Raw genomic sequence first — 22,494 nt, forward strand, 5'->3', positions numbered from 1 at the left:
TGATGGTGAAATATTGATGCAATCTCTCATTGATTTTAATCTTTCTTATTAAATCCCAGTGGCCCCTAAAAGGTGCATTTGTCATGTGGTGGTTGGTGTTTTTTGCTGTAGATATGATGCATTCAGCTTCCTAATCTCTGAGGTGGACGCAGGTGTGTTTTATGCACCTGTGTGTGCATAGTGATGAGTGAAAATTGGCAGTAATATGCACTGATTCTTATCCTAGCTGCAACTAGCTGTTTTCAGTGTGGATTAATCTGCCATTTCATGCTCCGATGAACTGATTAATCATTCGCTTGTTCAAAAAAAGAGTGAGAAAATAGTGAAATCAGAATTTGTAGCAGCCCAGGATGATGTATTTAAGTAGCTTGTTTAGTCTGAGCAACTATTCAAACTAGCGAATGTGTGTCATGTTTTTAAAACAATCCAATGAGGTATACAATTCTGGTAATATTTTGTTTTTAAATGTTTTGCTTGAGTAACTACAGTTGCTATAAAGAATAGCAACAATGATTTTCCTCATTGATTAATCTGGTGAGAATTTGTTTTTACATTTTCTGCCTTATCAGTGGACTAATTCATTATTGGACTGAGCATTTCAGCTTCATTTTTTGTCACTTTGTAACTTTTTTGGCAAATTTTTTGTCTCTTTGTTTTGTTTCGTGTCGTTTGTCTCATTTTTTGTTGTTTAGTATCTCGTTTTTGTCATTTTGCATCTCATTTTTGTAATATTTTGTCCCATTTTTGTTGTATTTTGTCTTTTTTTGTAGTTTTGATCATAAAGTAGAATACTATATCATTCAGTTCCAGATACGTGTGGCCAAATGTTTTGTGCCTTTGTAGAAACTCTCTGATCTGTAAGCTGTAATGTGTAAATGATAAACTGAGTCATAATGTTATTGAAACTGAATTTATTTTTCTTAAGAAACTTCAGGTTGTTCATGATGTTTTGTAAAAAGATAATTCCTTAAATTTGAACATTTTCAAAACATGCCATTTTGTACTAAAACAAAGGAAAATGTGGAGTTGTGGTTATTTAGAGGTCATTATGCTGTGATTTTACTGGTCACTGGAGATCAAATTGGGCTGAATGTGTCCCCTGAACTAAAACAAATTTGACACCCCCGCTGTAGATGCTGAAATGGCCTCTTTAGAATAAACAAAACAAAAGCAGATTATGCAGTGGTGGAAAAATTAACCATATTTTAAGCTTCATTAATTTGCAGAAAAGGAGCACAATGTTTTCAACAAATTCTGCTACAGTAGTTTTTTGTGGGATTGGTGCCAATGATTGTGTTGCTAGTATAGCAATTGTCCTTCCTTGGAGCACTTTATTCAGTAAAATGATTAACTTTACTGTCTGTCTTCAGCAACCGTCAATGAAGTCACTCTTAGTTTAACTGTCAGAAAATACTAGAACGTGACTCAGGCAGTAACAGAAACTCACTGTGTTGTTATGGAGGAACATTAGACTATTTGTGACTATTATAGATTTAAAATGAAACTGTGTTTGACATGTTTTACATCTGAGAGAGGCATCTCTGGTTTTTATTTTGGTTCATATGAGTCATATGAGTCAAATAATGGAGTAGAGAAATTGTGATTTAATGTTAAAGGCCATCAGAGGGCTGCAGAAATAATGTTTTGCCAGGAACTTCATTCATTATGTTGCTTATATACAGCACACCTGTGGCCTAAATCTAAAGATAAATTCATCAGTACAACTGGTAGCTATATTCATGCATGCTCCATAGAAAGAAAAATGCACAATGCAAATTTACAATAAAATATCCAACATTAGAGACATTTTTGTTAACCTACTTCTGATTGCACTAATGAGAAGGACTCTAGGACTGAAAGGCAGATGTGACAAGATAGAGTTTATAATTCATCTATAGATTTGCATTTTAAATAAGGTTATTTATTTGATTTTGTACAAATTTACTGCAGTTTTGCACATTATTTTTTACTTGAAAATGCTTTGTTCTTGAAAGTTGTAGAGTAGAAAAATGGAGGCATGTGAAAAGAATGTTACCTTAGTGTTTTTTTTGCTTTCCTCTCACAACTACCTGTTTACAACTTTTTAAAAAAACTTTTTCTACCTGTACTATAACCTACCTCTAATTAGCAGCAACAAGAAGTACAACTCATTTATAGATTAAATAGGTCACAAAACAAAATAGGTTTAATGCTTTGTTGCATGTTTCTGTACTTGAAAATTCCTCTCTGTTGTAAAGTTACACAAATACTAAAGGACAAAGTGTTGTAAAACAGTAAAATGTTCTGCTTGTAATTCATATCTTTGATGTTGTAGCGTTAAGGGACCAAAAAAGAAGTTTTTTTTATTCATTATTTATATTTTTAAGTTAATCGGCCGATTAATCGGTTATCGGATTTTATTTCTGCCAAATATCAGCCTCAAAAAATCCATATCGTTTGGGCTCTAATCCTTACCCTGCACATTTTTCCTGCTCCATAAACTGATTGCTCACTTACAGCCTAATGCATCCCACGTCTTGACAGGTGCCGTTGTAACAACATAATCAATACCGACCACTCAACCTGCCAGTGGTTTTAATGTTGCTGTCGATGTCTATCCTTAATATAATGTATATATGTGGCTGTTAGTGGTATCCTACATGTTATTACCTCTATATCTATAGCTGTAATCATAGAAAAACAAGACATCTCAACCCGAGGAGTTCATTCAGCATTCAGAGCGAGAACAAATTAACTCATTTAGCCCAAAGAATAATGTAATTGTTTGATATATTGTATATATCAGCGCTACTTTTAATGTTGGTGTCATACTAAAAGTGAAAATGTGGGGGAAAAACCCATTTAGCAGTGCCATGAATCTGAAGAGATAAGTTCCTCCCTGCATGCATTTATCATTCCAGGATCCAGCCGGTTCTATTTGTGCAATGCAACCACCAGAGGGCAATATGTAAGTGCAGCCAGTGCAGCACATGAGACTTTGTGCATTAATCTGCTCTATTTGTTGTCACTGCCATTTTACCGCCGTGGGTTTCCCATCAAACCACGCCTGGGAGTTTGATATCTGCAGTGCATCGGGTCAGAGGTCGAGCGTGTGTTTCCTTTTTCCTGGCTCGTCTGGAGCCCTGCTCATGAGCTGCTGTCAGGAATAACTTCACACGGCGGGGCTGGCTAATGATGTTTTAAGGGAGAGCGGATCCTCCCACCGCAGAGAGCCACACATGTAACCGAGGACGGCTGATTGACAGATTGAGATCATGGAAATTACAGACAAAAAGGTCTTTATGGAAATGTATTCAGAATTAAAATATAACACAGCCTTCACTTCTTATCAGAACAGAGCGTAGAGTATCAAGGCGAAAGGAAAGGCAGTGCAGGGAAAATAAAATGTCCATAATTCCCACTGTTGGCTTGGGCTTTGCAGAAACACACACACTTATTAGAAAGACTCACTTCAGATGTTCTTGAGGTGGTGATTTGCTGCAGCAGTAGCCTCTCACTGATCAAACATTCATTTTGCAATTCGTCTCAACATGCCTCACCTGTCTCCGTGCCAAATTGGCCACTGTTCTCGGTTTGCCTTTGACAGGCCTATATTGTTACATTAAAAAACTAAAAAAAAAATCATCCGACCTCTCGCTTGATTTCACAGCTAACCCGCTTCAACGGGAGCACGTCCGAGATAGGACCATGAAGTGCACGCCAGCAGCGCACAAACAATTACACAGCAACGACGCGGCCACAAAAACCTGCCTGTTTTGTGGCGGCCGATAAGAGAGCCCTGAATAAATGTGCCTGCATGCATGAAAGACTTGAGCGTTTGCAGAGTAAATATTGCGGTTGGCCTTCGTGCATGTGTACAGAACAATTACATGCTCCATTGTTGTGACAAAAACGGGCCGAGACAGCAGCTATTTCCTGCTAATTTAGCTTGAGAAGTCCCCAGCAGCGGGGGGATAAATCTCATTGGATACTGTATGTCGGCAGCTGCACCTTGCTGCAGGCTGCTGGCTGTGAACGGCACAACAAGATGCTGCGTAACGCTATAGGATGACCAGTTAAACACACTGGAATCTAGGTTTAGTCTCATCCAGGGGTGTCAAACATATGGCCACAACAATCCAGCCTGTGGGACGACTTTGGCAAAGGGCAAGAATTACAGAGGAGACATTAACTACAAATGTAAAACTATAAAATTCTAATAATTTCTAAATCTTGACAAATAGTTTTGATCATAAAGGAAAATACTATATTGTTGCATTCTAGATATATTGTGATCTCTAAGTTAAACTGAGGCACAGTATTGTTAAAAATGAACTTCATTTTCTGAGGAAATTTCAGGTTGTTCACACTGTTTTGGAAAAAAGATATTTCATTAAGTGAGAACATTTTCAGAATGTACTTTTTTTGCACTAAAGCACAGGGTTAAATTTGGAGTTGCCGTTATTTATATGTTTTTTATGCTGTGATTTTACTGGTCTGGCCCTCTTGAGATCAAACTGGGCTGAATGTGAACTAAAATTAGTTTGACAGTCCTGGTCTAATCACTGTATAGTGGATTCAGATCTTCTGGCTGCTTTAATAGCGGCTGTGAATTTGCTTATATTTTATGCTTCAGCCGATTTAGGAACGGCAGCAGCACAATTACCAGGACATTGTATTCTAATGACTCATAAGTTATCTCTGCTGCAATTGATGATGATGGGAGGCTGTCTATAAATCAAGCTGTCGTTATGCCTGACTTTTTGTTTTCCTTGGAGATGATTTTTCTCATACTCATTTATTGTTTTTTTTTTGTTAGAATAATAGATCTATTAGGACATGGGGACACAGTTGCACAGAAATGTTCTAATCACAGATGTGAGCCCACAATAATCAGCTGCTGCACTCAGAGAAAACACAATATCCGCACTTGATGTTAATCAGATGAGTTGATCATCAGCCTAACTCCAGTGTAAAATTAGCAGATGAGTTGTGATGAAGCATGAAATATGAATTAGAGTGTGAACAATACTGGACCTTTGAGGGTGATGTTAGTTTTTATTATAGTAGATGTTAGCTTTTATTATAGTATTTACTTTATCTTTATTTTTATCTCTACTATTTGTTAAATGTTTAATGTAGCAGCATTGCACCGAGTCAAATTCCTCGTTTGTGAACCTCATGAACAGTGGCAATAAAACTCATTCTGATACTGATGAGTGAAAAAAAACATCCACTATGGAGAAAGAAATGGACTTCAGGCTAGTTCTTTACAAATGTTTTTATGAATACAAAGAATTATTATTTTCAGTTGGTCCATGAATTGTCTGAAGCTGTTGAAATAGGTGGAAAAAAATATCCCACACAAAAGATCCATATAGAATAGCAATTAGCTGTGTTCTATACAACCACTTTGGCACATCTGAAAACCTGCACATTTGCATTTCCACTCTTCATATTTGTGCTTGGTGTGAATTTCAGTTTCCTGCATTAGTTTTGTGATGTATTGTTGTTGTCTTTGATGTTGTAACTTTGATTTCTGTAATTGTTTATTTTTTCTTCAGATGTGAGATGCGGGAAATTGTTGCTTCAATCAGTGTATTAAAGTGATGGCGTGCTGTTCTTCAGACATACGTGACTTTTGCGTTAATGTTCCTCACGGCTTCATTCCAAGGAACTAGTAAACATACAACATAACAACCACTGTCTAACAAATTATTTAAATGAAGCTGGGTATATATATAATATATAATTGAGGGACTTTTGAAGTCTATGGGATATATCTTGCATACATTTTTATTAAAAGTAAAAAAACTAATGTTTTTATGTTCATTATGATCATGTCTTTACAAATTCCATCACTATTTATTATGGAAACAATCACTTATTTAATAAAAAAATGACTGGATATCACTAAAATATCAACTAAATAACCGTCCCGATTTAATAACAACCACCTCCTAATTAGCTAAACAATAATAAAATGAGCTTATTCAAAAATTGTTTTGATTGTGTTCTTGTTATTAAGTTGAGATAATCATGACATATTTCTTTTTTGGCAATATATTTAATTTTATATGAAAAATAACAAATTATGTCTGTGTCCAAGAAATCACTTTCAACTAGCTTACCATTACAAAAACACCTCTCAAAGAAGTGCGTTAATTCCAAATCACAGGATCTGGTCATTTTGTTTCTTTTATGGTCATTTTCAGTCCATTTTGTGGTCATAGTAGGTCTTTTTGTGGTCATTTTATGCGTTTTCGTTGCCATTTTCAGTCTGTTTGGGGTAATTTTAGGTGTGTTGTGGTCATTTTGTATCTTTATGTGATAATTATGTGTCTCATCGAGTCGTTTTGTGTCTTTTTGAGCCTTTTTTGGTCACTTTGTTTTTCTTTGTCAGTTTATGTCTCTCTGTGGTTATTTTGGGTCATTATCAGTCTGTTTGTGGTCGTTTTGTCTCTCTCTGTGATAATTTTGTGTCTCATTCAGTCATTTTGTGTTTTTCTGTGGTCATTTGTGTTATTTTATAACACAAAATAGCAAATTGTATCTGTGTCCGAGAAATCACTTTCAGCTACCCATTACAAAAACACCTCTCCAGGAAGTGTGTTGATTCCAGATCACATGACCTGCTCCACATGATGTCATTCCAAGGCTTTCTGAGTTATTTAATATATAGAAGTGTGTAAGTCAAGTGTCAACAGGTTTACTACAATATCTTTATAAATACCTTTCAATATCAATTTTACTGAATTGTATATATAATATTTAGAAGAATCTTTCTGTAAAAATACCATGTGGTGTTTGGTTATAGGCGACCATGTTGATTTTAGGTCTGTAAACAGCAAAAATGTCAACTATGATACCTGTCAACTATACTACAAAAAGCCCTGCAATTACATATTGACCCAGTTATTAATGAAGTCCCTCCTGCTGATATTTAATGCTGCAGGTATTTAATAAACTCAAAGGAAAGTCTCCTAGAAACAGCTGGAAGCAACTTGGATTAGCAGCTTGGATTACATTTATTATTGGTGTCTCTTTATTGCTGGAAAACAGTATTTTTTTGGGCCATTTTAGTTTCGCTAGCCTCATAAATGTGAAATTGGACGGCAAAAGGAAACAGAAAGGCAAGCAAGCTGTGTCTTTTATGCTCTCTGTGATGTTTTTGGACTAATATTGATGCTAAAATGTGGAAAAAGCCTTCCCAAAATTGCATCATACAAGTCCGCGTATGTTTTTTGTTAATGTCTCTCTGGTAATGTGACGGCATGGAAAGGTGTTGAAAGTGATTCAGAAATGTTGCTGTCTGATCTAGTGAGATTACCACTGGGACATTTTTGTAAAAGTGATCAGAGTGCACATTTATACATGAAGAGGACACATTCGTTAATCTGTTTCTTATTAGTGAAAAGGCTTAGGTTAACTCGTGCTGCTTAACAAATTCAAATCAGTGGGACAATAAAGATAATTTTGAAAGAAAAGAAGAATATCTACACATATTTGAAGCTGTAGCCAGCAATATTTTGAAGTATTTCTACTTTAAAAATGATAAAACTTGGCTCTCAGTGTTAATTGATTCCTCCAATGGATGTTCATTTCTTAAATGATTTAACTAATTACTTGAAAAAGTCAAAATTGTTGTTTATTTATACTTTTTCTGTCGATTTAGTAGTTGATTAACGACCTGTTTAAGCTTTAATTGTGAGGTCATTTCACACCTGAAAACTGTTTTAAAGATCAAGTGATGTGACTTAAAAAGATTCAAAACTATAACTGAATTAACCTTGAAGTTTGCGGTACTAATGTATTGTTAGGGATTTTATTTGAAACAGACATTAGCTTTAAGTGTTAAAAAGCACAGTGAGCTAAAGGAAACCATTTGTCTTGAATCGACAGAGCAGAAAAGACACGATAGTGGGTGGAAATGGGAAATAAAAAAAAGGAAACAAATGAAGATTATTCCAATACCAAAGGAGAACAAGACTAATTCTAAAAATACAATGATATCATCACCACCAGCATGCCGTGCTGCTGCAGAGGGCTGATGGTGCAGTTAATTCTGCTCCCTGAGACTCGGTCCTGGGAGATTTGAGAGTCCATATCTTGATTCATGGCCAGCAGTGGTGCAATTGAACATTTTAAGAGGAACCAGGGGTATACAGTAGAGCGCAAGCCTTAATAAATGGTGTTCTTAAGAGCCATTCATAGCCTGTCGCCGCCACGCCGGAATGATGACGGATTGGTTTTCTTTGCCGTGCCTCATTTCTTATCCAAATGAAATCCGGGAAGTCCATTCATCCCCCTTAGGAGATAATAAATTGGTTGAGTTGTTGGCTGTATATAGACCTCATGAGTTGACCCACCTCTGTGCTTACTGTGTGCTGGTATCCTTTACCTACTTTCTTTACAGCATTGCCTCCTTCGATCTCTCTATTTATGTTTGTTTTTTTTCCCCAAAATCACTTTACAGTAGTTTATAGTGGACCTAGAAATCTCCTAAATCGATGCATACCTACATAATTTTTGAGAGCTGTTATCTTCCCTGCCAGTTTTGCGTATCGCTTTTCTCATTTCCCAGTCAGTTCTCCACCGCTTATTTGCCAGATTGTCGAGCTTTCCAACCTTTTTTTTGTTTGTGTTTTTCTTCTTGTCCCGTTCCAGGTTCGTTTCCCTCATGTATGACTTTTGCCTGTTCCTGATTTATTGCCCTCGTCTGCTCCTTGTTTTGGATTGTCGCCCGTGCTCGGATTCCGCTCATTTCGCCCCGCTCTTCGCCTCCGTTGCTTTGCGCCGTAACTTTCCAGCGTTTTGTTTCTCAACTCGTGCCTCGCTTTGTTTTTTTGGACTCGCGCCTGTTTTCAGCCTCGGCTCGCTCACTGTGTTTGTTTGCTTGCCTGGTCTTTGTAACCTTGTACCAGCTTTTGTAATTAAAGCTCGCTTTTTCGTTGTGTCAGCCTCTCTCTGGTGCATTTGGGCCCCTTTTCCCCCTGAACTGCTTCACATACAAATAAAATAAATAGCCCACAGTCAGTAATGCTATACGTAATTTATCCTACTTGTACTTTGGATGTTAATCATCGGAGTGTTGGTTTTACCTCTTCTGCTAGGATCATTCGTCTTCTTGCCATACCTGCTTACCCTGCTGACGGTTTGAGGGAGCTGGATCCCATCCCAGCTTGCATTTGGCAAGCCTTGCAAGTCCCAGTATAAACGCTTTGTAGAACTTAAACACAGCACCTGGACCAATATTTCTATTTAAAAATGCACAGCTTCAAAACCAACGATATAAATTGCAACAAAGGAGTAGCTTACCTGTTTCAAAGGAGGCCTGATTTGCAGCACTGGCCTTCATTGCCATAAAACAACCAGAGATGCTGCAGAAATAACTTCTTAGTTGAAAACTGATTCTTTTGGTTTGAAGCTGCACTGGTGACATTAGTGGGGATCTTTTTAAAATTCTATATTATATTGTTCTTGATTTTATGACAATGCATTCCTAACTTTGACCACAAGATCAATAACTCATGGTCATTAGGTACACATTATTAAGGTATAAAAATTAGATAATTAACTCATTAAAATTATCTTTACCTTTTTTATTATGTGACCATGACTTTTAGCATGAGAGGATTCAACATTGGAGAAATAGTGAGGTCTGTTGTTCTTACATTCCACCTTCTAACATGATACAGTAGCCTCTATAAAAGCAATAGAGTGTCACACATTGTATGCAGCACTTAATTTATTATTCAGGAGGTCATGCGACGCCGAGAGGGTGCTGTTCTGGTGGGTCACTGGAGGGGAAAATTCATCACAAAATCTACAGTGCCTGGAGCACACTGGATAATGCATAGGTAGTAGCTGTTTAAACTATCATGGAATAACAAAGCTTTATTTATTTATTCAAATTTAATTTTCAGAGCATTCACAATAATCACTCAGAATCAGCAGGGGGAGGCTTGTAGTAACATCTGTTTACAGTTTACAGCTCTTTCTCTCTTGTTGACTGTTCCTCCACTAGGGCTGGGTGATGCAGCAGAAAGATGTATATCTTGGTGAAACGTTTCATTTTACGGGATGTAGATACACTGCCTGTGCAAAAAAAAAAAAAAGGTTGCACATTCTAATGTTTTGTTGGACCACCTTTAGCTCTGAGAACATCGTCATCTTGGAACATGTCCATGCCATCAGGGAAGAAGAACTCCATTGATGTAAAGACCTGGTCATTCAGTATCTTCAGGTAGTCAGCTGACCTCATTCTTTGGGAACATAACGTTGTTGAACCTGACCAACCCCAGATCATAACCATAACCCCCACAGGCTGGTAGACACTAGACATGATGAGGGCATCACTTCATCTGCCTCTCTTCTTACCCTGATGCCCCCATCACTTTAGAACAGGGTAAATCTGGACTCATCAGACCACATGACCTTCTTTGATTGCTCCAGAGTCCAATCTTTATGCTACTGAGCAAACTGAAGCCTTTTTTTCTGATTAGCCTCACTGATGAGTGATCTTCTTAGAGCTCCAGCAGCTGTTAATCTTGTCAGGTCCATTTCAGTGCAGTGACAGAGCAGTACCTACCAAACAAGCAGCGCTGTCCGTGGTTCTGAAACAGCAGCTGAACAATACATTACAAGACATCATTACAATTTATCCATAAATCCATCCATACTGGTGTTGTCAGTAGACAACAGATAATGGGACTGGCATTTGATTTGTGAAATAAGTTTTTAAATTCAAGCTTTCTTGTCTGTATTTGCTGCATATTCTTGGGTTTGACACTCAATGGTGGTCGAGCCATTGAAACTTCACCAAAGGCAGCAGTATCTATAAACGTCTTTTTCTCCATTTTGGTCTCTTATCTGTCCAGCTTTTTCTGATGAAACTTCTGTAATTTAATAGCATGTGATAGAACATAACCACGTGAGCTACTATCAAAAGCGTAACTTTCAAGATGGGATGAATTTGTAAAACCACTGACATGACAGTTAAAATCCTGTGTCCAATATGCTGCATAAAGTATATTCTAAATTGTAGCCTTCATGATTTGTTGATTGTATTGTTTCATATTGCAATTTTGATTTGAATTTCGATGTATTGTTTGGCTCCAGCTGTAACTTCATTGCATCCCTGCACACTACTAACTCATGGCCACCAATATTGGCAGAAATCTTGTTAAAATGTTTTTAAAAAATCAATAAAAATGTCATCAACTACTCCTGTTGTAGCGCTCCACCAAGAAATCCTTCTATCTGCGTTTGTAAGTTATGTGAGTAACAGAATTTATGGTATATGTTGTGAAAATTCTCTCAAAGATCAAGACTTTTTCAGCTCACTTTCGACAGAAATTTACTCAAAAAGTAGTCTTTGGGTGGATTATTCCTTTAAGCAGGCACCTACTTTTTATTACATTTCAGATGAGCTCCACTGTGGGTTTTGGCAGGAAAGAAAAAAATAGCTGCGCTACCCTCCATGGGCTGAAAGGTATAACCAGCTGTGATGTATTGCAGTGCTACAGTGCTACTTTTCATTTCATAACCCTAAGAAAACAGAACAAAGATGAGACAGTAATGAATCCACTTAACCAGAACCTGTTCGGTTTCCCGCCTGTGGGCACCGTTTCTCAAAAAAAAAAAAACTCAGCGAAAACACCAGGAAAAGAAGAAATTGTGGAAAAATTTGTGCATCAGTGGAAATGAAGTGCTAGAAATGCAATGGGATGTGACCTAAATAGCCAAAAAGTCCACTGAAGCTGCTGCATTTTATCTGCGTGGAGCAACAAGGATACTATGATGTGCCTCAGATGATACATGAAATAAACATAGGTGCCATATTTCTGCATGTTCCACATCATGCTGGTCTTTTGAGGCTCCAGCTGTTGACTGTAATTTGACAGCAGACTAGTGATATGACTCTCATTAAGCCATTTATTACAAACACAGCTCAGCACTGTGGCATGTCAGTGTCAGAGGTATTATTAGCAACCAAACAGTCATTTTGATTCCAGTGGGTTTAATTATGTTTTTGCTGTTAATAGCACTAATAAGTGCACTTCATCACGCCGGTGAGAGCTTGGCAGCAGGTGAAGGAGTTTCACAATTATACATTCTGCAGTAACTCACAATTAAAGAGGCACTCGTGATAAAATCCGCCAGATTTTAATGAAGCGGCTTTCACTCCCTCGTATTTTGCTGCATGTGAGTCTCATGTTTATATCCGGAGGTAATGATCAAATGTTTGAGCAAATGAGATCCCAGGAGACTCGGTGTGAGATCATACATGATCTTATCTTCATGCTGCTTTCAGATGGTGACAGCCAGGTACAAAGTAAAAGATAGAGGGTGTACCAGTTGTGACATAGTCTAATTTTTTTCTTTTGTTAATGTACATCCCCAAATAGAGCAGACTCTTTCTGCTTTTGGCATCATCTGGGAGGCTTCATCGTGGTGTGACAGGATAAAATGTCATCGACAGCACTGAAATCACTGCCAGATGAAGTGAATACCAATGACAATCTCATTACAGTATAATGTTTTACTAGGAAGCTTTGAGTCCTGAATTTCTAGTGGATGTTACTTGATGTGTCACCTGCTTAAACATCGTTTCAGAATAACCACACCCGTCTATCGCAAAAGCGCGAACCACAACCCCTCAGGAACAGGTCTGAACATAACCTGTACCGACCAGGTTAGCTCCATAGCATAAGTTAGCATGGAAATGTAGCAGGTTAAAAGAGAGTCACTTTCACTGAAATTTCTTTGTAATAGTTAATCTTTATCAAGATTTTCATATAAACTGAAACCTTGTGAAGTACAAATGATTCAATGTAGTTCTGTTATTTCTTTTTAAATGTGCTTGTTAATGTAATTTAAAGAAATGTAGCACAATTCCAATGCAAAAGTTTGCAAGGTTTGGATTAATTGGTAATTGATTTATCGATAAACATACTATTAATTGGCGCCTATTTTATAGTCATTTCAGTCACTTGCTTTGAAGCCAGACCATTCAAATGTTTCAGCTTCTCAAGTGTGAGGATCTGAACTATCTTTGGATTCTGGGCCGTTAATAAGACAGAACACAACAACTGAAGATGGTATTAACTGGAATTTTTCACTACTTTCGCAGTCACTGAGGAAATAATCTACAGATTAATCGCTAGTTGCACTCTAGTATTTATATTCTTCAAAGGAAAGTATCTGGGAATGGTATCGGTTTGAAAGTACTACCAAAATACAGCATTAGTGTCAGAGCATTTCGAATGACTTAGCCCTACTCAGAATGCTTTTATTTAAAGACATTAAAAAGAAGCTTAAAATAATGTCAGGGGTTTTTCTTATAAATATAGTGATTAAAGCTGCACTGCAACTTACACATTCTAAAAAAAAAATAATAATAATAATTATTTGATACCAATCAAGCACGGCCTAAAAATATTGAGTAGACCAATTCCTACAGACGCTTTTGAGACATACAATGACAGAATACTCTAAAATGTAGTTTAAACAAAAATGCTGCTCACACAGAAGATTTTGATTTTATTAGAAAGGAAGTTCAAAATTACTTGGCTTGAAAATGGACCCAGTTTAATCAAAAATGAGTGCATGTGAATGAAAATCAGACATGGTAATAGTGTGGCAATTTAGGCATAGATCAGTATGCGTGTACTAGAGTAATTCAGTTCATTTTTATTTACTGAATTGTTGTCGAGATCATTGATGCCTGAGCCATGTTGCGCATTTGCTTTTTAGTGTTTAATGGCAACAGATCTGTAGTCTGTAGAAAAAAAGAAACTCCTCAGACATCTTCAAAACATGTACTGCAGCTCATCAAATAATTTAGAACAAGTAGGTTGGTTGTAACCATGAAATAATACATTTTTATTGTGTCTGGCCATAGTTTAGTTTAAAACCACTCACAACATTAATGCTTGCCTGTTTGCCCAGAACAAGCAAAGTATGTGTTCAGACAACTGGGATGTCTCGTGCCCTTGTCCTGTGATGTGTTTATAAATTTTCTGTGTTGAAAACAGTTATTTTTGTTGTTTCTGCGTCTTGGGTTGAGTCTGGTTGACAGTCAGAAGCTGTGCTCATGACTTGGCAACCAGTGAGAGGCTGTGCTTCTTGCTGTGTCACAGCTCTGATTTTAAGCTCACTGAGCAAAGGAGTGAACATGCCTCATTCTTGTTTCTCGTCTTAAAATGTTTCTCCAATGTTTCTCTTCACTTGTCCTGCATTAATTATTCTGTTACAATGCCACCTGTCAATGGATGGGGCACATTAGGCAGCAACGGAACCTGTCAAGTGTTGAAGTTTACGTGTTGGAAGCAGGAAAAATGAGGGCCAAATTGTGACAACTGGGTCAGAGAGTCTCCAAAAGAGCAGGTGTTGTCCAAAGAAAGCTTTTTTAAGTTAAAGTGGCCGCCACTATTCGTACTCCTACATGCTTGGAAATAAGTGACGAGGTAGGGCGATTCAGTTGTTTGTAGTTGACGAAATTTCACTCATAGTCCTTCGAAGTTTGCTGTAGTGAGGTGTTCATTGGTATTCCGGCAAACGGTAGGCTGATCAACACAGAGCATGAGTCTGTGAAAGTAAACCGACCCAGAACATTTGCAGAGGAGGCAATTTATATGGATGGTCAGAGGGTAGGAAGGGGACGTATGTAAATACAAGAGTGACTAGTGGTTAATTTGCATATGGTTGCTAATCAGTAACAGAGGGTAATTGAATCAGGTGGTCTGGCAAACAATTGCAAATAGCAAAGATGTGGCAACAAAAGGTAAGAGGGAGGTCTGGCAGACAGTAGTAAACAACAAAAGGTCAAAGAATTGTGGATAACTGTGGGAAATGGATTGAAGGGGTGACACTAGAAGGCATCGGTAACAAAAAGTATGCTATTTTCTTCATCAAAATTTGCAACCTCACTGGTAAATCCCACTAAATCCCACATACTATACTGTTGCTTTAAATCAGCTAGACTTAGAAATTCTGTGGCTATCATAAAAGCAACTCAACCAAAGAGGCAAACAAGAGCTTTTACTGATAATCACCTGATAATGAGACTCACTTAGTCCGATGTGTGTCAGTGGCAACAGTCAACAACACCTTTAGCTGAAATGGAAGAAGTGAACACAAAACTCGGGATGTGTGAGCTATGTGAAATGCTGCGATAAACAATCCCACACTGAGCAAACACAGCGGTAGTGATATTTCTCATTTTTAAGATGTAATTCAATATGGCACGCCAGAATTTATCCCCATCCAGTCCAATTCCGCTTTTAATTTTCATCATTTTATTCTGCTTATGTTACACGTATTGTCTTTTTATTCGCTTGTGTTATTTTATGGAGAACATCTTCAGGAATATTGAAATGTTAGCTGAAGCTATTACATCTTTCTCTGTTGGCAGAATTATGTGTGATAAAGTCACAAGCGCACACATACAAATGAAAACACACATATGTGACCGTAGCCATACATTTTATAAACACACACTGTTACGCACTTTATACACCACTCAGAAATAAATTAATATACTGTCATTGCTTGGATAGGTATTACCCACCAATCACATCACAAAAACAAATCTGTTTCAAAACAGTAATATGGGGGTCATTCCAGAATTGGAAGACATTTGGGCTTCCAAACTTTTACACCTTCTTTTTTCTGTCCTGGCAGAATACCACCTGGACTTCCAGACAGATAGCAAACAAAAAAAAGAGAAACCCAGCAGGCTCGACTGAGGTTGACTTCTGTTTACTGAATCGTCTTAGCCTTTTATAATATTGTAAAACTGCAGCACAAATAAAAAGGGACATGTTACAAACAAAATATGTAAACATACTTTACATAATCATCTTCACAGGTAACTATGATAACTTCACAGTGTTAGCAAAATAAACACACCATTTTCTTATAAAATGCATTCACAGCAAGGTTAAAATAGTATAAACTCAACAATATACATCGGAAATGAGGCTCCACAACAAACTAACTAGCGTTAGCAGCTTAACCAGTGACATGCTAGCGGTTATAGATATTTATCTAGCTGTTACTGCTGACCAAGAGGACAAACTTACTGATGGAAAAAAAAAAAAATAAAAAAGTAAAAATAATTTGTCTCATCCTGATAACACAAATTGGTCAGCAGTACGAGCTAACTAAATATCTAGTTGCTACTCCTCATAAAAAGCTAACATTAGCATGGATTTGATGTAGAGTGAGACATTCAGTCAAAGCTGACGATGTTATAAAAATATGAAATATAGAACAGAGGACATAGCTTTGCTCTACCTATTCTTTTAGAAAACTGTTTGATGTTAAGTCCAACGTTTCATGTGATTCACTGTTTTCTTCTTCTACCAGCTAAAAAGGTTACGCTAACAGGGTTGTTGTGGGACACTTGCATATTAATTGTTATTTAAAATATTATGTTGATTAAACAAAATTTTCCCAAAATTACCAAAGACATCAATGAAAAAAATAACACCAAAAAAGGAGATTTAAATCTCATTTTAGCTGTTTTATTTGAGATTCAATTTGGTCATCAGGGGGGTGGGACAAGAGAAAAATGGCATATTAGGGGGAACTCCGGACTTATTTTGTATTTTAAAAAATATTTTCAAACATTCTCATCCCCTAGTTTTTTAGATTTGGTCTCAGGGCAAGTAAATTTACACAAAACTGCATGTTTTAGTATTCTGAACATAGATTACTTGAAATATGATGGGCGGGACGTAAAATGGCCTCCAATTCTGGATGATCCTTGGGGTTTTATGAATATTCTGTCCTCTTTCTAAAATAGGAACAGTCGGGTTGTCTGAGTTACCCAACATATGATGCTTTTTGACAAGAGCTAATGACAAAAGATGGCTGAAAAGGAAGGACATTATCTGATAAATTAACTGATCCAAGCTAATTATTTTCATGTTTAAATACAGTTTTCAGCTCCTATACTAGGGTTTTTTACACATTTAATCGTACTTTATAGGCTCAAGATCCATAGTAACATGATTTCCGTTGTGATATAAGTGTGCAGAGACTGTTTTATTATTTATTTATTCCATTTTTTTTATTCATACACACAGAACAGGGCCAGCATCTGTTTATACAGCTGAGTCACAGATAATTGCAGTGAAAAATAGTACAGTAAAAGTAATAAAAAGGAAAGAGAAAGTTAAAAAAAAAAAAAAAACAACCACTAAACATATGATTCATCCACCCACGCAGTCCAAGCCACTTGTCTTGTCACATTAAATTCACAGCAATATGACAGCTGACAGTATATCTTTCAGTGATAATTTACATATGGAAATTAACTCAATCAGCAGCCGTCTTAACAGCAGCTTTTGCCTCATTCCCAGAGTGTTTAAAGACACAATCGACACGTTTAACACTAAAAGATTGTGAAAATAGGATGCTCGCTGTTTGATATATAAACTATGCAGGAAGATTTTTCTTTATGTGTTCTCAAGATGACAACAAATGATGGATTGCAGAGTGAATATTTATTAGGAAGGTAATTATAAGAGCCAATCATACATATGTTTTTTTTTTTTTGTCTTTTTAGAACAATTTAAGCTATCCAGGTTTTCCATAATTTGACATAATACGTGCAGATTTTTAGATTAATCTTTAGATATATTTTGCTTTATGAAATTATTCTGATATTACATAGCAAAAATAAATGAATTAATGTAGGGGAGATTATATAAAATCTGAATTATGATGGAATATATGCTTAGTACCTAATGGAAATAGTCATTATTATTGCTTTTCAGCGCGGAGAGTACAAGTTCGACTGTTTATGTTTATAATTTGACAGGCCAAAGTTCTGAAATTTTAGGAACTTACAGATAAAAATTGTAAAAATATCACTTTGCAGAAGTTGGGTCTGTCTTCCCAGCTGTAAGATGTAGCCTGTAATCATATAAGCCTCCTGTTCTGCTCTTTCTAGTGATACGATATTAATATCCAGATAGCATATTCAGACATGAACATGTAATGTAAAGATTAGTTCATAAGTAATTTACACCAGAGTAATGAATGTGAAGATGGACCCAGAGCTCTATGTAGGTTGTAACTGAAAAAACTTTTTTTTTTCTTCTTGATGACACAACCAACTAGAAGTGCTGTAAAGGTCAGGTTGCGGGGTTATATTTGATATGTGCTGCACCTTGCTGCCGTAAGTGCTTTGAGTCTGAGAAGAAGAGATTAAGAGAAGAATTTAGATGCAAACTGCATTCACTGGGTTCTAAGGGTTAATAAATCTGAACAGTATCTGGTTATACATCGGCCGCTTGACAGCAGGAATAATGACCATCTGGACATGCGGGTATACATGCAAGTAGACATTTCCTGGACTTGATTTACAGAACATAATTTCAAGATTGATTTGGAAAAAGCATAGATAGGTACACAATATTACAGTATAATGACGATGGTGGAAAAGATTTATGTATCCTGGATGGAAATTGAGAAAAGCATTGTGTCATTTCTTACATTTATTGGCTTATTGTATATAAACTAGTAACATTTTGTGCCATATTAACTCAAGTTTTTTTTGCATACATGCATTTTAACTTAATAAACGTGCATCGTAGTGCTAATTGTTCTTAATACACACTAATAGGGCCATTGTAAAATATTTAAGTTCAAACTTTTTTCTCCAAATGTTGAATTTAAAGTCATAGTTCTTTAATTTGATTGATTTCGTTTCAGAGTTTAAGTCAAATTGGAACTTTGTATTAATTTTTCAGTTTGAAGTGAGATTTTTGACAAAAATGAGGATTGTAACTTTAATTTGATGGATGGGACATCTGAGTTCAAAGTCAGATTTTTGACAAAAAGTCAGACTCTTGAGTTAAAATCAGGATTCTGCCATTACTTATTTTAGTCTCTGACTTTAATTTGATTTCATTTCGGAATTTAAGTCAAATTGGGACTTTGTATTAATTCTTCAGTTTGAAGTGAAATTTTTGGCAAAAATGAGGATTCTAACTTTAATTTGATGCATGGAATTTCTGATTTTAAAGTCAGATTTTTGACAAAAAATCAGACCTCCGAGCTAACATTGGGATTCTGGCATTAATTTATTTTAACGTCTGACTTTAAAGCCAGTATTTTAAGCTCCTTTTTGATTAAAGTGAGAATTCTGAGCCTTAAATCAGAAACCCGAAAAACACGAATCATGAGTCAAGTGCATGAACATCTTTTTTTTTTTCAGCCAATCGGGTCAACAATACAAAGCTGGACCTCTTTCTAAAAATCTCTTCACCTGTTGTCATGCACACACTCGTTAGCTCTGACAGAGTGCAGGTGAGTAATGAGTGGATCCTGGTTGCGTGATGGAGCTGAAGTGTCTTCGTAGCCGACGAGGTCAGCTGGATGCTGCTTCAATGCCACAGCAGTTTAATTAGAGCGTTTTATAATGGAGCTCCATCTGAAATAGGCCTTAATGAGCACCTAGTTATTCTATGTGTGCTTAATTTGTTCCACATAACTGAGGCCATGAATAATCTCAAACTGTGAATGATTATCTAAGGGCGGTGGGGGTCGGGTGTGGAGGTGAGGAGGGGATTATGGGTGAAGTGTGTTTTTTGGGAGTCTTTTCAGTCTTGCTCCGGCACCGCAGAGCCCGGAGCTGGGCGAGGGGGGGTCTTTGAGGTGTGGACAATGCAGTTTCTGCGAGCAACGGCATTGACTTTACATTCCCCAAACACACGCACACAAGCATAAGGATGGTGGTTGCCATGGCAACTGGGCAAAAATAGTAGGGGAGGGATGGTGGAGGGTGCACACGTACGCACACTCATCAACACAAACCCTCTCAAAAGCCGGGTGATTTTTTTGCAATCTTTCAACACGTTTTCCGCCTCTCCCCCGACATTTCTCCATCTTTTATTCCTCACCTTTGTCTCCCGTTCACTCGCTCTGCTCTATCTGTGTCTCTGTTCACACACTCTGTGTTAGTGTGTGTGTGTGTGTGTGTGTGTGTGTGTGTGTGTGTGTGTGTGTGTGTGTGTGTGTGTGTGTGTGTGTGTGTGTGTGTGTGTGTGTGTGTGTCTGACAGTGTAATCTGCTGACAGTCAGATTGATAGGTAAGTGTGGTGTGTTTGTATGGCTTCATTCCAGCAGCAGAGGTTTGGAGGCAGCTACCTGTTCATCCATCATCTTCCTCCCTGCCCTGCAGTCTGGATTTTTCTCCGCAGTGACAACCACTCTCTCATGCAAACACACAGACACATGCTTATGTTCCTGTATGTTATGCACACATGCATGGGAACACATGCAGCCTACTGTATAGAAACACTCTCTTTAAGCTTGCACACATTTGCTTTGACATGCAGGCATCAACAGCCATGTGTTCATGCTCACACAAGCACACCCACATATATTCATACATACAAAAACAGACTATAAAAGCAAATTTAAGTGAACACACAGACTTGCGCACACACATATTTTATCACACTGTATTAGGCCTCCTTTACTTTCCCTAAGATCTGTCTATGCCTTATTTTTGCCCCTGCTCACCATATTGTATCCAGCTATTCAACACCCCCTGCCTTCACCCTCTTTACCCCCTTCCTGCTGCATTCGCAGCTCTGCCTGGCTCCCTTCCATTCACGCACCGCTCCTTATACATATTTGACTTGTAAATTGAGGCTCTATTTGTGTCATGCCCAAGAGGTGCTGTCAATTAGCTTAAACACCGTGACGCTTCTTGTAAGGAGAGAGTGAGAGAAGAAGGGAAGGAGAGAGAGAGTGACAGTGAGAGGAAGACCAGAGGAAAGTAGAAGAGACAGAAAGTAAAGTGAATTCAGAGGATGAAGCGGAGGCAGGAGGGTTTTTGCTTGGTGTTGCACCATAGAGGGACCCCCTCTGGTGTTAGAGCAGATTCCAGATTGGTGTCAGAGTGCCATCAGACAAAAGTCCCACTCCAACCTTCTGAGCATCTTGGCGAGAGTGGTGTTGGCGTTCTCCCCGGAGATGCACAAGCTGACTGTCCAGCATATGCTAGAGAGGCCTGCTTGGCAAGAAGTGCACTCACACGAGGATGTAAACATTTACTCACAGCACACTCAGGCATGCGCCGTTATTAGCAAGCAATGATATGCTACACAGAGGACACACGCTGCAAATTCATCAAATGTTTGGACAGTATATAGTAATAAAATACAAACGATTTTCCTACAAGAGTAACCACACAAAATCTTAACTTGTTACTTGATCAAGATGGAGAAAGTGGGATTCTAAATTGTGATATCACAATTCTGCAGACTTCCACTGTGAAAAGTTGTTTTTTTTAAATATACTAAATCTGTAAGGTACATATTTAAAGACATATTTCTATATCTCAGTACTGCAGCATTCACTTTTTTATGGTACATTCTTTAACTTCTTTGCGACATGACAGAAGATTGGTTGTTATACTGTGACTCGCTAGCTTGGAAGGCTGTCATTATTGATCATTCGCCTCTGTATTTATGCCAGTTATCCAACCATAAAACACCTGGTTGGCAGTGATGTATGCTTTACTCAAATAGAAATACAAACCATGAATACTTATTAGCAAGGTACTGGAGCTTGCAATCGAATGTAAACGTCCTTAAAATACCTTTGTTTTTAAACTGGGGTGTTCTTTTAGCAGTTAGCCTGCACACCACATGGACGTAAATACCCTGAGCAGCGACTCCCCGATCCAGTTGCCAGCTGCCTCCTCTCTTTCTTCACATTTCCTGTCTATCTCCACTGTCACGCTCAACTAAAGTTATAAAATGCCCCCCAAAAATTCACAGAAGCCCCAAAAAAGATAGCTAAATGCAGAAAGAATGGACAGGAAATGAAGAGAAAGAATGATGAGGCACCCGGAAAAGCCCAGGTCCGGCTAATATTACATTAGTGATGGCTCTGTTCCAATCACTTGTCCCAGTAAGCCATGACAATGAGCTAGCATGCACTCTACCAGGACCATGACACTGTTACACTTAGTGATGACAATGATTTGTCATTACTTTCCATCTGTGCTTTTCCTGCTATGACATGTCAAATCATCTCCTGTGGAAGATATCTAAGTGACCATTACCTGAAGAGTTGAAGTGAGCATGTCTCGTTTAGAAGTCTTGAGGTCTAGATACCCAAATATGCTTATGCTCCTTGATCTGTGGTGGGTCTGTAACTGGCAGAGACTTAGGCCATGAATAAGAGAGAGACATGAGAGACAAACTATTTAGCAAATTTCCATTTACCATAGAAAATATAGCCAGATTGCTGGGGTGTAGCAGTTCAGGTAAAGCTGTAGCTAAGGGATTTATTATTTGTTCAGTTTTTAACCTCCTCTATTGTTGGTTACATGCATTGATGGTCCAGATTCTGTTGTTTTCCGACCACAAAATGACCATTACTAGTGCATGTCATTGCTGTGTATACTGCCCTTCTAGTAAGCTCATTCATTCTGATCACTGATGAACAGAAAGTAACTTTGAATAAATGCATAATCTCCAA

The 22,494-nt window shown here is 37.6% G+C and overlaps 1 long non-coding RNA gene across 2 annotated transcripts in view; it reads left to right on the plus strand.

The window, feature by feature from the left end:
* Positions 1 to 22,494, plus strand: part of LOC111582717 (uncharacterized) — a 98,458-nt gene that overhangs the window by 486 nt on the left and 75,478 nt on the right. The gene's annotated exons all lie outside the window — the stretch shown is intronic.

Source organism: Amphiprion ocellaris, chromosome 23 (genome assembly GCF_022539595.1).
Source record: "Amphiprion ocellaris isolate individual 3 ecotype Okinawa chromosome 23, ASM2253959v1, whole genome shotgun sequence".
NCBI lineage: Eukaryota > Metazoa > Chordata > Actinopteri > Pomacentridae > Amphiprion > Amphiprion ocellaris.